General features: G+C 44.8%; 1 protein-coding gene across 2 annotated transcripts in view; it reads left to right on the plus strand.

Moving 5' to 3' along the window:
- The first annotated feature begins 5,336 nt into the window (after positions 1–5,336).
- OGDH (oxoglutarate dehydrogenase) overlaps positions 5,337–14,444 on the plus strand; it is a 68,582-nt gene continuing 59,474 nt past the window's right edge. For both annotated transcript variants that reach the window (XM_045793555.2, XM_087861226.1), the window contains exon 1: positions 5,337–5,444. The gene's annotated coding sequence lies outside the window, so the exon portion shown is untranslated. The remainder of the gene's footprint in view (positions 5,445–14,444) is intronic.

Here is a 14,444-nt window from a genome sequence, read left to right on the forward strand (position 1 = left end):
GGGAAATAGAGACATGACCACTGACTTGACAGAAATAAAAAGGATAAAAGTGTACTCTGACCTTCACACCAACAAGTACAATAACTTAGATGAAATCCCTAGAAACACACCAAAAGTCTCAGGCCCAGATGCTTTACTGTTGAATTCTACAAATATTTAAAGATTTATCACCATTTCTACTTAAACTCTCCTGACAAACTAAGGAGGAGGGAACACTTCCCAATTCATTCTGTGAGGCTAGCATCACACTGATACTAGAGCCAGACAAAAGTATCCCAATAAAAGAAAATTAGAACAATTTCACTTATGAATATAGATGAAAAAAAAAAACCTCAACAAAATACTAGCAAATCCAAGAGCACATTAAGAGGACTGTACATCATGACCAGGTGTGATTAGTCCCATGCAGGCAACGGTGGTTCAACATAAGAAAATCAATGGGATAAATCACATTAATAAAATGAAAGGGAGAAAAACACATGATTACCTCAACTAATGCAGAAAAGGCACTTAACAAAATCAAACACCCTTTCACCACCAAAAACACTCAGAAAACTAGAAATAGAAGGGAACTTTCTCAACATGATAAAGGGCATCTACAAAAATCACACAGCAAACATCATAGTCAGTGGTGAGAGGCTGAAGCTTTTCCCGTAAGATCAGGAACAAGACAAGGAGGCCCATGTCCACCACTGCCATTCAAGATTGTCCCAGATGTTCTGGCTAGGATCAATTAGACAAGAAACAGAAGGCATCCGAACTGGAAAGGAAGAAAAACTATAGTCACAGATGACACGATCCTATACATGGAAAAAACCCCAAAGAATCCAAGAGAAAGCTGCCAGACCTCATAAATGAATTCAGTGGGGGCATCTGGGTGGCTCAGTTGGTTAAGCAGACGTCTGCCTTCTGCTCAGGTCACACCTTCAGCCCCACATGACTGAGCCCCAACATCAGGCTCCCTGCAGCCTGCTTCTCCCTCTCCCTCTGCCTGCTGCTCCCCCTGCTTGTGCTCTCCCTCTCTCTGTCAAATAAATAAATAAAATCTTTAAAAAAATGAAGTTGCAGGGCCCAATATCGGCACACAAAAATCAATATACCAGGAATGAACAATCAGGAAAAGAAATTAAGGGAGCAATTTCACCTACAGATGCTTCCCAAAGCAAACACACTAGTAATAACTTTAACCAAGGTACAAGGCTTGTACGCTGAAAAGTAAAAATAATGCTAAAGGAAATTAAAGAAGACACAAATAAATGGCAAGATATCCTTGGACTGGAAGACCTGATATAGTTAGGATGCCAGTACTACCCAAAGTGATCAACTGATTCAACACAGTCCCGATCAAAAGTCCAACAGCTTTTTTTTTTTTTTGCAAAAATGGAAAAGCTAATCCTTATATTTATATGGAATTACAAGGGGTCCCAAATAGCCAAAACAATCTTGAAAAAAAAAAAAAGTTGGAGAACGCAAACTTAGAGATTTCAAAACTTACTACAAAGCTAGTGTTCAAAACAGTGTGGTACTGGCATAAAGACACATAGACCAATAGAATAGAATTGAGAGTCCAGAAATAAACCCAACATGTGTAGCCAATGGATTTTCAAAGAGGGTGCCAGGTCCATTCAATTTGGAAAGAATCATCTCTTCAATAGATGGTGCTGGAACATCTGGAGTTCCACAAGTAAAAAGATGAAGGCGAACCCTTACCACACATCAAACACAAAAATTAACTCAAAATGGATAAACAACCTAAATATAAAGGCTAAAACCAGCCAATGGACACATGAAAAGATGCTTAACATCACTGATCTGGGAAATGCAAATCAACAACGTGATGAGATGCCCCTTCACACCCGCCAGGTTAGCTATTATCACAAAGTCAATAAACAACAGGTGTTGGTGAGGATGTGGAGAAAGGGAAATCCTCGTGCACTGTTGGTGCAGCCACTGTGGAAGACAGTATGGAAGTTCCTAAAAAAATTAAAAATAAAACCACCCTATGATCCAGCAATTCTGCGTATTTATCCAAAGACAACAAAAACACCAATCTGAAGAGATAGACATACCCCCTACATTCATTGAATCATTATTCACAACAGCCAAGATACAATACACACACACACACGAATATTATTTGGCCATTAAAAAGAATGAAATCCTACCATTTGCAACAACATGGATAGATCTACAGGTATTATGCTAAGTGGAGTAAGTCAGACAGAGCAAGATGATTACTGTATGATTTCACTCCCATGTGGAATCTAAAAAAACAAAGGAACATGGGACACCTGGGTGGCTCAGTCGGTTAAGCATCTGCCTTCAGCTCGGGTCATGATCCCAGAGTCCCGGGACTGAGTCCCATATGGGGCTCCCTGCTCGGCAGGGAGCCTGCTTCTCCATGTGCCTGCCATTCCCCCTGCTTGTGCTCTCTCTCTCTCCCTGACAAATAAACAAAATAAAAAATAAAAAAAACAAAGGAACAAACAAAACAGAAACAGACTCAAAGACACAGGAAACAAACTGTTGGTTACCAGAGGTGGAAGGGGTTGGGAGTGGGCACAAGTGAAGGGGATTAAGAGGCACAGACTTTCAGCCATAAAATAAGTGGGGAGGGTACAGCACAGGGAGTACAGGCAGCGATACCTTAGCTTGACGACAGAGGGTAACTAGACTTATTGTGGGGATCGTTTCTTTTCTTAAGATTTTATTTATTTATTTATTTATTTGAGAGAGCAAGGGGGGGGGGCAGAGGGAGAGGGAGAAGCAGACTCCCTGATGAGCAAGGAGCCTGATGCAGGGCTCAATCCCAGGACCCTGGAATCAGGACCTGAGCCAAAGACAGATGCTTAACTGACTGAGCCACTCAGGTGCTCCTGTGGGGATCATTTCTTAGTGTATAAAAATATCAAATCACTATGATGTACGCCTGAAACTAATGGTACACTAACTCAACTGTACTTCAATTAAAAAAAGATAATCATCCAATTTTTTTTTTAAAGCTAAAATTATAACACGCTCAGAGAAACATGAGGGTAAACATTCATGATCTTGGGTTTGGCAATGGGTTTTTAGTTGTGACAGAAGAACATAAGAACAAACACGGATAAAGTGGACTTCTTCAAAATTAAGTTTTTGTTCATCAAAGAACATTATAAAGAAAGCGAAGACAACCTATGGAATGGGAGAAAATGTGTAAATCCTAGACCTGTTGAGGGATTATAGTCTAGATTATATATATAAAAAAACCCACCAACTAAACAATGAGCCGACAACCCAATTCAAAAACAGGCAGAGTCTCCAATAAACTTTTCTCCAACAAAGATATAAATGGCCAAAAAGCACATGGGAAGCTGTTCATCACTTGTCATTAGGGAAATGCAGACCGATCCAAGGATGAGAATACCTCACACATACTAGGATGGCTATAGTAAAAAAATTTTTTAAGATTTTATTTATTTATTTCACAGAGAGAGAGACAGCCAGTGAGAGAGGGAACACAAGCAGGGGGAGTGGGAGAGGAAGAAGCAGGCTCCCAGCAGAGCAGGGAGCCCAATGCAGGGCTGGATCCCAGGACTCTGGGATCACACTCTGAGCCGAAGGCAGACGCTTAATGACTGAGCCACCCAGGCACCCCTATAGTAAGATTTTTAAAAGGAAATATTAACCACAATGTAAAGAAATTGAAAGCCTCACATATTGCTGGTAGGAACATAAAATGGTGCGGCTGCTGTGGAAAATCTAGCATGGTTACCACCGACGCACCGATTCCACTTAGGTACACTCCGATACACTTACAAACATGTACTGTGCTCCACAGATACTTGTAACCCAACGGTCACTGTAGCGCTAGTCACAGGACCCAAAATGTGGGAACAGTCCAAATGAGGAAGGGGTAGATAAGGTGCAGGATATCCACAAGATAGACTATTACCCGCTCATAAAAAGGGAATCCTGACACCTGCTACAACGTGGATGAACCTTGAAAACATTATGCTCAGTGAACTAAGCAGAGCCAAAAGAACGAATACTGTATGATTTCACTTATATGAGGTACCTAGACTCCTCAACTTATAGCGAAAGAAGGCATAGTAGAGGTTACCAAGGGAGAAGGGAGGTGGAAGGGAACTCGCAGAATGGGAGGTTATTATTGAAAGGGTACAGAGTTTCTGTTGGGAGCCGTGAAGAAGTTTCAGAAATAGAGGGGTGATGGTTGCACAATATTGTGAATGTAATTAATGCACACTTTTGAAAGACAGCATTTTTCCTTACGTATATTTTACCACAATTTAAAAAAAAAAAAAAGCATACTGAGGTTTGCACCCTGGTTCCTTCACCTTCTCCCAGTCTCCAGATCCTTATCCCACACACCTGCCCAACTTTGCTCTTATGAGTACTTATACCCCTGCTCAAACAAAACAAAACAAAAAATCCAAAAAACCCGCCTACTTTGCCCTTCCCTTCTAAACACTGCTCTAAGACTATACCACATCCACGAATGGGTGGCATAGTCCTCGCCCTGAATTCCAGCCCAGATTCAGATATTTGTATCCTTTATAGAACTATCATGGTCAGCAGGCTGCCCCTGGTCACCCAGTGGCTTCTGCTGTGTCACAGAACACAGTCCTTGTCTTCAAGACGTTGGGAACACTCAAGGAAAAGGCAGCGTGGTCCAGTGTTTCCGGGATGTCAGTCACCCGGACGCTACCTTCCCACCCTAATATCCAGCTCTCACACAGCCTTTAAACGCAACCGTCTATTGGAAAACAAAACTTTTTATCGTTGCCGTACAGGGAACCAGCACTCGCCAGAAGCATCACAGATAAGCTGTCGGGCATCAGGAAGACAGAACAGCTCCGGTTCCAGCTCCGTGACTGCCCGCCGGGGGGCCGGTCAACAAGGGGCCGCGGAGCGGCGCCCACTGTCCCCACGCCCCCCCCCACGGCCGCCCAGGTGTCCCGCACAGCGCTCTTCCTTCCTCAGGGAAGCGGCCTCTGGAAGCCGCGGCCCCCCGCAGTCGGGGCGCGCAGAAAAGCGTCCAGAGCCCACTCGCCGCCCCGCCACCCGTAGGAAACCCTGGCGTCCACGACCGCCTCCACACAAACTCGCCCTACGCCGAGGCCTCCGGTCCGACTAGTTTCTTCCGCTCTGGCCATACGGGTCCGGTCCGCGGAGCCCCCCGCTGGCGACACCAATGGCCACGCGCCGAACCCCTGCCCACCGAAGCGCGCAAACCCAACCCGCCCACAGCCGACCACAAGCACCCGCAGCCCCAACGCCGGCGCAGCTCTATGACGCCAGGCCACGCCCACGGGGCATGGGCGGGCCTTCGTCTCCAGGGGCGGGGCTGCGTGCTGACGCCACACGCCGAGGCGGGGTCAAGAGTTTGGTGCCCCGGAGTGGGGTGTCGGCGCCTCATTCGGGTGGAGCTGAGCCGGGGACAGGTAAGCGCGCGCTGCCGCCGGGCCTGGCCCGGTGCAGGAAGATCCGCGGCCGCGGGTAGGAGGCGGGGATTGCGGCACCGGGCGAGGGCGCCGAGTCCTCGTTGTCGCTGGAGCCGCGGTGACAGGGAGTGAAGCCGGATGGAGCAGGGCTGACGGAGGGAGGTGGGCGGGACGGGGCCTGACGGACGGGCGTGACAGCCAATGGCGGGAAGAGCGCCGCCTGACGGGCGGAGATTGGCGGGTGCGGACGCGCGCGGTCGTCGCGGGGGGCGCGCAGTGGCGCGCCATTGGTTGTGGCGGGCGTAGGGCGGCCCGCACGGCGGATGTGAGGGAACGGGCGCCGAGGCCCGGGTGACCCCCAAGGTCGAGGAGGCGTCACGAGGGAGCCGCCCGGCGCTGTCCTCTGACGGGTCGGAAGGGTGGCGCGCCCTTGATGGAGCCGCTGCGGACTGTGGGCCATAGGCCGTGCTCCACCCGTGCCTGTCCTAGCTGCGCGTCAGGGGAGACGCCCTTGAGCGGACCCGCCGCAGAACCCCTTGTTCAGTACTTCTCCGAACTCACTACCTCCAGACTCAGTACCCCGACTTACCCACCTTTCTCCATGCGCTCTTGGGGGGGGGACGCCCTTGAGCGGACCACCCCGAGCACCCTGTATGCTCAGTACCCCTCCGGACTCAGCACCCCATTTTACCCATCATTCTCTCTGCGCTCCTGGGGGGACGCTCTTGAGTGGACCACCCTCGGCACCCCGTGGCCTCAGTACTCCTCCAGAGTTAGTACCTCGCATACCCATCCTCCCTGCACTCCTGGGGAGACGCCTTTTAGCGGACCACCCCGGCACCCCTATGGACTCAGTACCTGTCTGGACTGAGTACCCCGCCTCGCCCATCCTCCCTGCACTCCTGGGGGGATGCCCTTGAACATATTTCATCTCCACAGCACCCTGTATACTCAGTACTCCTCCAGACTCAGTACCCCTTCTTACCCATCCTTCTTCCTGCTCTCCTGGGGCAATGTCCTTGAGCATATTTGATCTCCACAGCACCCCGTGTACTCAGTGCTCCACCATACTCAGTACTCTGCCATACTCATCCCTCTTCCTGTGCTGGGGGGGGGGGGCGAAGCCCTTGAATGGGACACTCTGCAGCATCACGTGTACTCAGTACTGTGCTGTACTCAGCACTCCCTCATATCCATCCTCCCTGTTTTCTTGGAGTGACATCCTTGAGTGTATTTAATCTCTGCAGCACTCTGTGTAGTCAGTACCCCGCCATACTCAGCACCCCACCATACCCATCCTTCTTGTTCTCTTGGGGTGACACCCTTGAGCATATTTAACCTCCACGTCATCCCGTGTACTCAGTACCTCTCCAGACTCCACACCCCGCCTTACTCATCCTTCTCCCTGAGCTCCTGGGGTGATGTTCTTGAGCATATTTCATCTCCACACCACCCTGTGTACTCAGTACTCCTCTGTACTCACTACTCTGCCATACTCAGTACCCCACATACTCATCCTTCCTGTGCTCCTGGGGTGACATGCTTGAACAGACCACCCCACAGCACTCTGTGCTCGGTAGTCCTCTATCCTTGGTACCGCTCTATCCCCATAACTTCTTCCTGTGCTCTTGGAGAGATGCCCTCGATCATATTTAACCTCTGCATCACACCGTGTGCTCAGTACTCCTCCAGACCCAGCACCCCGCCTTCTCCTTGAGCTCCTGGGGAGACGCCCTTGAGTGGACCACCCTGAAGCACCTGTATACTCAGTGCTCCTCCGGACTCAGCATCCTGCCTTACCCATCCTTCTCCCTGTGCTCGTGGGGAGACACCCTTGGCGGGCCACCCTGCAGCACCCTACCGTACTCGTCCTTTTTCCAGAGGTCTGATAGCTCATGTTGAGATGAAGCGCATTTCTTGGAGCAGCACACCAGTCATGCACCTCTTCTGCTTCCCAGAGCTACCAGACAGAAGTGTAAGTAGTGTGCCCAGACTCAGTAGGACACTGGTGGTTGCAGAACGGAGGAGAGATGTTCCGAGGCCCAAGGTGTGACCTCTGTCTTGGCGATCCTCTGCCTTGCTCTGCCGTCCTGGACTGTGGAGCAGGGACTGGGAGGCATGTTTCCAGGCTCACTGCTCTGAACAGCTTCAGGACAAGTGGCCTTGGAATGGAGCCTCGTTTGCACAGTGGCAGGAGCTGCGACAGTCAAACCATAGTGTTTTTGTGTGGACACGTTTCTTATGAAAATATACAGTACTCTTCTAGCTTTGCAAAGTAGCCGAGGACTGGATCTTGGAAAGTTGGAGAAAGATCAGTTTCCTGATGATTGAGAGCACTTTCCATATTTCAGGTTTTTTTTCCTTTGCAACACTTTTGAGATACAATTCATGTGCTGTACCATTCACCCACTTAAAATACACAATTAAATGATTTGGAGTGTGTTCACAGTTATGCAAATATCACCACAGTTCAGTTACTTTTATAAACTAATTTCAGAAGCATGAATTTCTGTGGGTTTCATTTAAATTTGCACAGTTTATTAAATACCGTTTACTGTGTTTATTGTATGTCTATCACACCTACACATGTGTGCTTATGTGCATATCAGATCTACTTTTAACTGATCGCACTCCCCACTCCCCATTTTTTGAAAAAAAAATACTGTACTCTCTACCTTTTAAATATGCACATAGTTTTTTTTTTTATGTTGGGATAACTGCCATTATTGAGATTTATTTCAATAATTGTACATATAAATTTGTCATATGCAGTTACAACAAATAGTACAGAGAGATGCCAGTGTCCCTTTGCCTAGTTTCCTCAAATGATAACATTTTGCAGAAACTAGAGTATGATATCACAACCAGGTACTGGCATTGATAACAGCCAAGAAACAGAATATTTTCCTCATCACAAGGATCCCTCTTCTTGCCTTTTTATAGCCACACATTCTTTCCTCCTGCCTCCATCTCCTTAGCTCATGGCAGCCACTAATCTGCTCTCCATTTCTATGAATTTGGCAAATGAAGCGTGTTGCATAAAGAGAATCATAAGGTATGTAACCTTTTGGGATTGGCTTTTTGCACTCCTCAGTTCTCTGAATATGAATGCAGCTTGCTGCCGTCATGTCGCTCCTTTTATGCCTCCAGGCCTTGGATGCAACACCACTGGCTCACACGTTAAAGGACATCTGAGTTGTTTCCATTCTTTGGCTATTATGAATAAGGCTCCTAGAAGAATTCACATGCAGGTTTTTATGTGATCATAAGTTTTTCTCTCTCTGGGATAGATGCCTAGGAGTGCAGTTACGAGGTCATATGGTGGTTGCATATCTAGTATTTCAAGAAATAGCCAAACTTTTCCATAGTGGCTTTGCCATTTTACCTTCCCACTAGTAATGTGTTTGAGGTCCACTTTCTCCACATCCTCGCTAGCATTCCATGATGTTACTTTTTTTTTTTAATTTTAGCCATTCTAATAGTTATGTAGTGATATGTCATTGTGGTTTCCATTTGCATTTCCCTGACGGCTACTGATATTGAACACATTTTCATGTGCTTATTTGCTGTCTGTATATCCGCTTGAGTTATGCCCCTTTTTTGGTCTTTTGCCCATTTCATATATATATTTTTTTTTAATGTTGAGTTTTGAGAATTCCTTATATATTCTAGCTCTTTGTTGGGTATGTGGTTTGCAAGTATTTTCTCATCTGTAGCTTGTCATCTTCTTAACAAGCTGTTTTTCAGGGCCAGAGTTTTTAATTTTGATGAAGTCCAGTTTATCAATTTTGTCTTTTATGGATCCTGCTTCTGGTGTCAGATTTAAGAATTCTCTAGCTCTAGTTCCTAAAGATTTCCTGTTATGTACTTTTCTGTAAGTTGCATAGTTTTGTGTTGTACGTTTAAATCTGTGATTCATTTTCAGTTAATTTCCATATAAGGCGTGAAGTCTAATTTGAGATGTGCTTGTTTTGTTTTGGGGGGAGGGGGTTGCCTATGAATCTCCAGTCAATACTATTTGTTGAAAAGATGGTTGTTCCTCCACTGAATTGCTTTTGCACTTTTGTCAGAGATCAGTTGTGTTTATGTGGGTCTGTTTCAGAGTTCTCTGTTCTGTTCCATTGGACTTTTTGTCCATCTTACCATCAGTACCACACAATCTTGATTACCACAGGTACATGATAAATCTCGAAATCGGGTAGATTGGTTCTTCCCACTTTAGTCTTCCTTTTCAAAATTGTTTTGGCTAATCTAGTTCCTTTGCCTTCTCATTTAAATTTTAGAATAATCTTATCTCTACGTACAAAAAAAAAATTGCTGGGATTTTGATAAGAATTGTGTTTTATCTATATATTAATTTGGAGGTAATTAATATCTTTACCATGTTCAGCGTGCCAATCTATGAACACAGTATGTCTTTCCATTTACTTAGATTTTTATTTTTTTCATCAATGTTTTGTAGTTTTCAGCCTACAGCTCCTGCATATGTTTTGTTGGACTTAAACTATTTATTTTTAAAACTTTTTGGTTTTCATGTGTTTGTTAATAGCATACAGAAACACCATTGATTTTTGTGTATTTATCTTGTATTCTATGACCTTGCTCAATTCATTTATTCTGTGAGTGTTTTTGTAGATTCCTTGAGATTTTATATAAAGACAATCATGCCATCTGCAAATAGGGGTAGTTTTCTTTCTTAATCTCTGACCTGTATGTTTTTCAGTTCCTTTTCTTGCCTTTTTGTTTTGGCGACAATTCTCAGTACTGTGTTGAGTAGACATCAAGAAGATAGAAATGTTAGACATGAGAGTAGACATCCTTGTGTTGCTCCCAGTTTTACAAAGAAGCATTCAGTGTTTCACTATTAAGTTTAATGTTTGCTCTATGTTTTTGTGGATGCTCTAGATCAAATTGACGTCCCCCTCTAATCCTAGCTTCCTGACGGTTTTTATCATGAGTGGGTGTTGAATTTTGTCAAGTGCTTTATCAGCATCTATTGATATAATCATGTGATTTTTCTTCTCTAGCTTGTCAGTATGGTGGGTTACATTGTTTTTGTTTTTTAATATCAAACAAGCTTTGCATCCCTACAGTAAACCCCGCTAGAGTATAATTGTGTCTGTGTGTTGCTTAATTCTATTTGCTGAATTTTAAGGATGGAGATATAGATATAGGTATAGATATAGATATAGATATAGATATAGATATAGATATAGATAGTATCTGTATTCATGAGGAAGGAATATTACTTTAAAGCTTTTTCTTTCTTTTTTTTTTTTTAACTGTTTTTGGGTTTGGTTTCAGGGAAATATTAGCTTCGTAAAATGAATTGTTGTCTTCTCATATTTTCTGGAATAGATTGTGTAGGATTGGAATTAATTAATGTTTAAATGTTTGGTGGGATTCCCCGTGAGCTCATCTGGGTGTGAAAATTACTTTTTGAGATTTTTAATTACACATTAAATTTCTTTAATAATTGTGGAGTTATAAAATTATTTATTTCAAATTGGGTTCGTTGTGGCAGTTTGTACTTCCGTTGAGTTCCTTATGTCTAGTTGTTCTATCCCTTGTTGAAAGAGGGCACTTGAAGTCTCCAACTATAACTGAGTTTGTCTTCTTCCCTTTTATTAGTTTGGTTAACGTGTTTTGCACTTATGTTGTTTGATGCACACACACTTAGGATTGCTATATCTTCTTAGTGGATTGATCTATTATCATTATGTAATGTCTTTGTCTTGCAATTTTTTTTTTTTTTGCCCTGATGTCTACTTTATCTGGTAATAATATTGCACTCCTGCTTTCCTTTGATTAATTTTTGCATAATATGTAATTTTTCACCTTTTCACTTTCAATCTTTATCATTTTGTTTGAATTGAGTTTCTTGTGGACATGCATGTTCATAGTTGCTTAAGGAAGCATTTTGAACCTGGCTCCCTTAAACTTTTTGTTAGGTAATTCTAACATTTCTATCTTCTTGATGTCTATAGATTGTCTTTTTGGGGGGTTTTGGTTGAGATCATCCTGGTTCTTGATGTGGTGAGTGATCTTTGGTTATGTCTTGGACATTTGGGGTGTTACATTATGAGACTTGAATCATAAATGTTTGAGCCCAGAGAACAGGTTTCTGCTGACGCTGCTGGAGGTCAGTGGGTGCTGCCTGGTTACTACAGGGCAGGGGTGGAATCTAGGCTCCCCACCCAGCCTCCTTGGTATCTGTGGGGAGGGACTCCTTGTTATTGCTGTGTGGGTGTAAGTTCCCCATTAAGCCTTTGTGATTCAACCCTGCCTGGGAAGGGAGGGGTGCTGCCCTGTTATTGCCGGGCACAGGTGGAATGCAGGCTCCCTGCTGGCCTCCACTGTCCTTGGGGTCATCTGGTGGGGATGGAAGTCCCTGATCTTCTCTGACACCACCGGTTGGGGTAGAGGTGGGCCACAGTGTTTTCTGTGGGGTTGGCTTCAGGCTGCAGTAGAGCAGTGATTGTCTACAAATGTTCTGTCCTGCCGTGCAACCCTTTTCTGGTCCTTTGACCAGAGAGAGCAGACTTTGTTTGCAGCTTTGTCTACGTCAGTCAGCATTTCTTGGTTTCCAGCTTCTTCAGCACCTGGTCTGGGATATGTGAAGCAGAAAGAAAATTGAGGACTTGATGCTGTGTCTTTTTGGGCCCCCAGATCCCTTCCCAGTCTGCCTCCTTCTCTCCACCTTTCAGAGTCTTATGTTTTGTTTGGTTTAAATGTAACGTCTTATTTCTTTAGATGCATTTAGTGGGAAACAGAAGTCCTATATATGCCTTTATATATTTTTTTAAAATTTATTTATTTTAGTGGGGAGGGGCAGAGGGAGAGGAAGAAAGAAACCCAAGCAGACTCCGCGCTAAGTGCAGAGCCTGTTGTGGGGCTTGATCTCATGATCCTGCGATCATGACCTGAGCCAAAACCAAGATTTGGATGCTTGGCTGACTATGCCACCCTGACACCCACTGTACGTACCTTTAAATTTTTTAATAAATACTGACAATGGCCTTGTTTTCCATTAATACTTAATAATTTATAGTCTGATCAACACCCTTGAAGAATGCCTGTCTAGCTACGCCCCAGAGTCCTGCACAGTGGCGGTCTGGGTGACGACAGGTTAGCCTTCAGACCCACGCACTGAAGCTTGTTGGGGGTTCCAACTCCCGAGGTGGAAGCCCCTCACAGTTATCTGGTCAGCTGGCCATTCCACATTAATTTGTGTTCAGGTTTTCCTTGGGAACTTAAGCTTTTGAAGAGATATCATTAGTTGGTCTTTTTTCTCCTGCTGGTAAGCGGTAATTCTTTAGTCATAGGACACTCTCAGAGTGTACAAAGTGCTCTCATGTTTGTACCATAATCATAAAACGTGATGGGCGGGAGCAGGAGTGATCGCTGCCTTCACTTCTGGCAAAGGAACCTGAACGCAGAGCCAGTGACGTGTTTGAGGCTCATGTAGCAACCGAGAGCCCCTTTGCCTGTTTGCCCTGCAGGCTCGACCATATTTCTACCTAGTAATGGCGAGATACCTTTGCATTTTGAAAGTGATCCGGAACTACCTCCCTGTCCTTCAGTTTATGCTTGATGAGGCATCACAAGTGAAAGGCATTGAATTCTTTGAGATTTTCCACCAGGAAGGGGAGAGTTCCTATTTGTGCCCTCTCTGTGCATGTCCTTGTGTCACTGCCAGTAGTACAGTAAGTGCAGCCATGGAAGAACAGCTATAGGCATGTAGCAGACCTGGTCTTCTTGGTTCATCATGAGAATCTCAATGAGTCTGAAACCAGAAAAGAAAAAGAGAAAGGAGAATGTCTTCAAGATCAGTTGTACTTTTTAAATGGTTGTCAGGCAACACACACGGGGAAACAGTCACTTAACTATGCGGGCTCTTTTCCTCAGACTCGTTGCCTGAGGAGCTGCCTGGGTTGTTTTTGCTAGACCTTGCCTCCGTAATTGCACCTCTGCCTCCTCGACGTGACTTTGATAGCGTCAGGAGTCCGTTATCTCTGCATTCTGTGTATGGGGAGGTGGCCTTGGGTGAAGTGTGTGTCCAATGGGGGAAGGTCCAGGCACAGATAAAGTCCTGTTCTATGTCAGCATATAGATTTCTTTTTTTTTTTTTTTTAAAGATTTTATTTATTTATTTGACAGACATAGAGACAGCCAGTGAGAGAGGGAACACAAGCAGGGGGAGTGGGAGAGGAAGAAGCAGGCTCATAGCAGAGGAGCCTGATGTGGGGCTCGATCCCACAACGCCGGGATCACGCCCTGAGCCGAAGGCAGACGCTTAACCGCTGTGCCACCCAGGCGCCCCAGCATATAGATTTCTAAAGGCGGTATACCAAATCCTTAATTACATATTTTGCCTTGGTTTTTGCTTATCTTAAATGTTCTTTTTCTCAGAGGTACAGGTCTATACCTGCATCTTGAAATTAATGAGTTAACAAATAGTGTCATTTTGTGTACTTTACTGATACCAACAGATTTTCATTTTTTCTTAGACATCGTTTCTTTAAAAACAATGTCTTTGATACAGTTCACACACCATACAATTCACCCATGTAAGTTTCACGATTGGATGGTTCCCAGTATATTGGAAGGTTGTGCAGCCATCAACATAATCTAGTTGTAGAGCATCTTCATCCCCCTCTAAAGGAAACCCACACCCATTAGCAGACATGTGTCCCTCTGCCCCCAGCCCCATGCAGCTACCAGCAGGCTCTCTGTCTGTAGAGATTTGCCTGTACTGAACATTTTACGTTGTTTTTGTGGATGACTTTCTTCACATAACACTGTCGAGGTTTGTCTGTGTCGCAGCACACATCTGTATTGCATCCCTTTTTATTGCCCACTGCTGTCATATTGTGTGGCTCTAACACGTTCTGTACCTGTCCCGTCAGTTGATGGACATTTGGGTTGTTACCGTGTTTTGGCGACTATGAATAATGCCACTGTGAACGTTCACGTACAAAGGTTTGTATAGACATGTTT

The sequence above is a fragment of the Ursus americanus genome, chromosome 3, assembly GCF_024610735.1.
Source record: "Ursus americanus isolate L20-20 chromosome 3, mUrsAme1.1.p, whole genome shotgun sequence".
Classification (NCBI taxonomy): Eukaryota; Metazoa; Chordata; class Mammalia; order Carnivora; family Ursidae; genus Ursus; species Ursus americanus.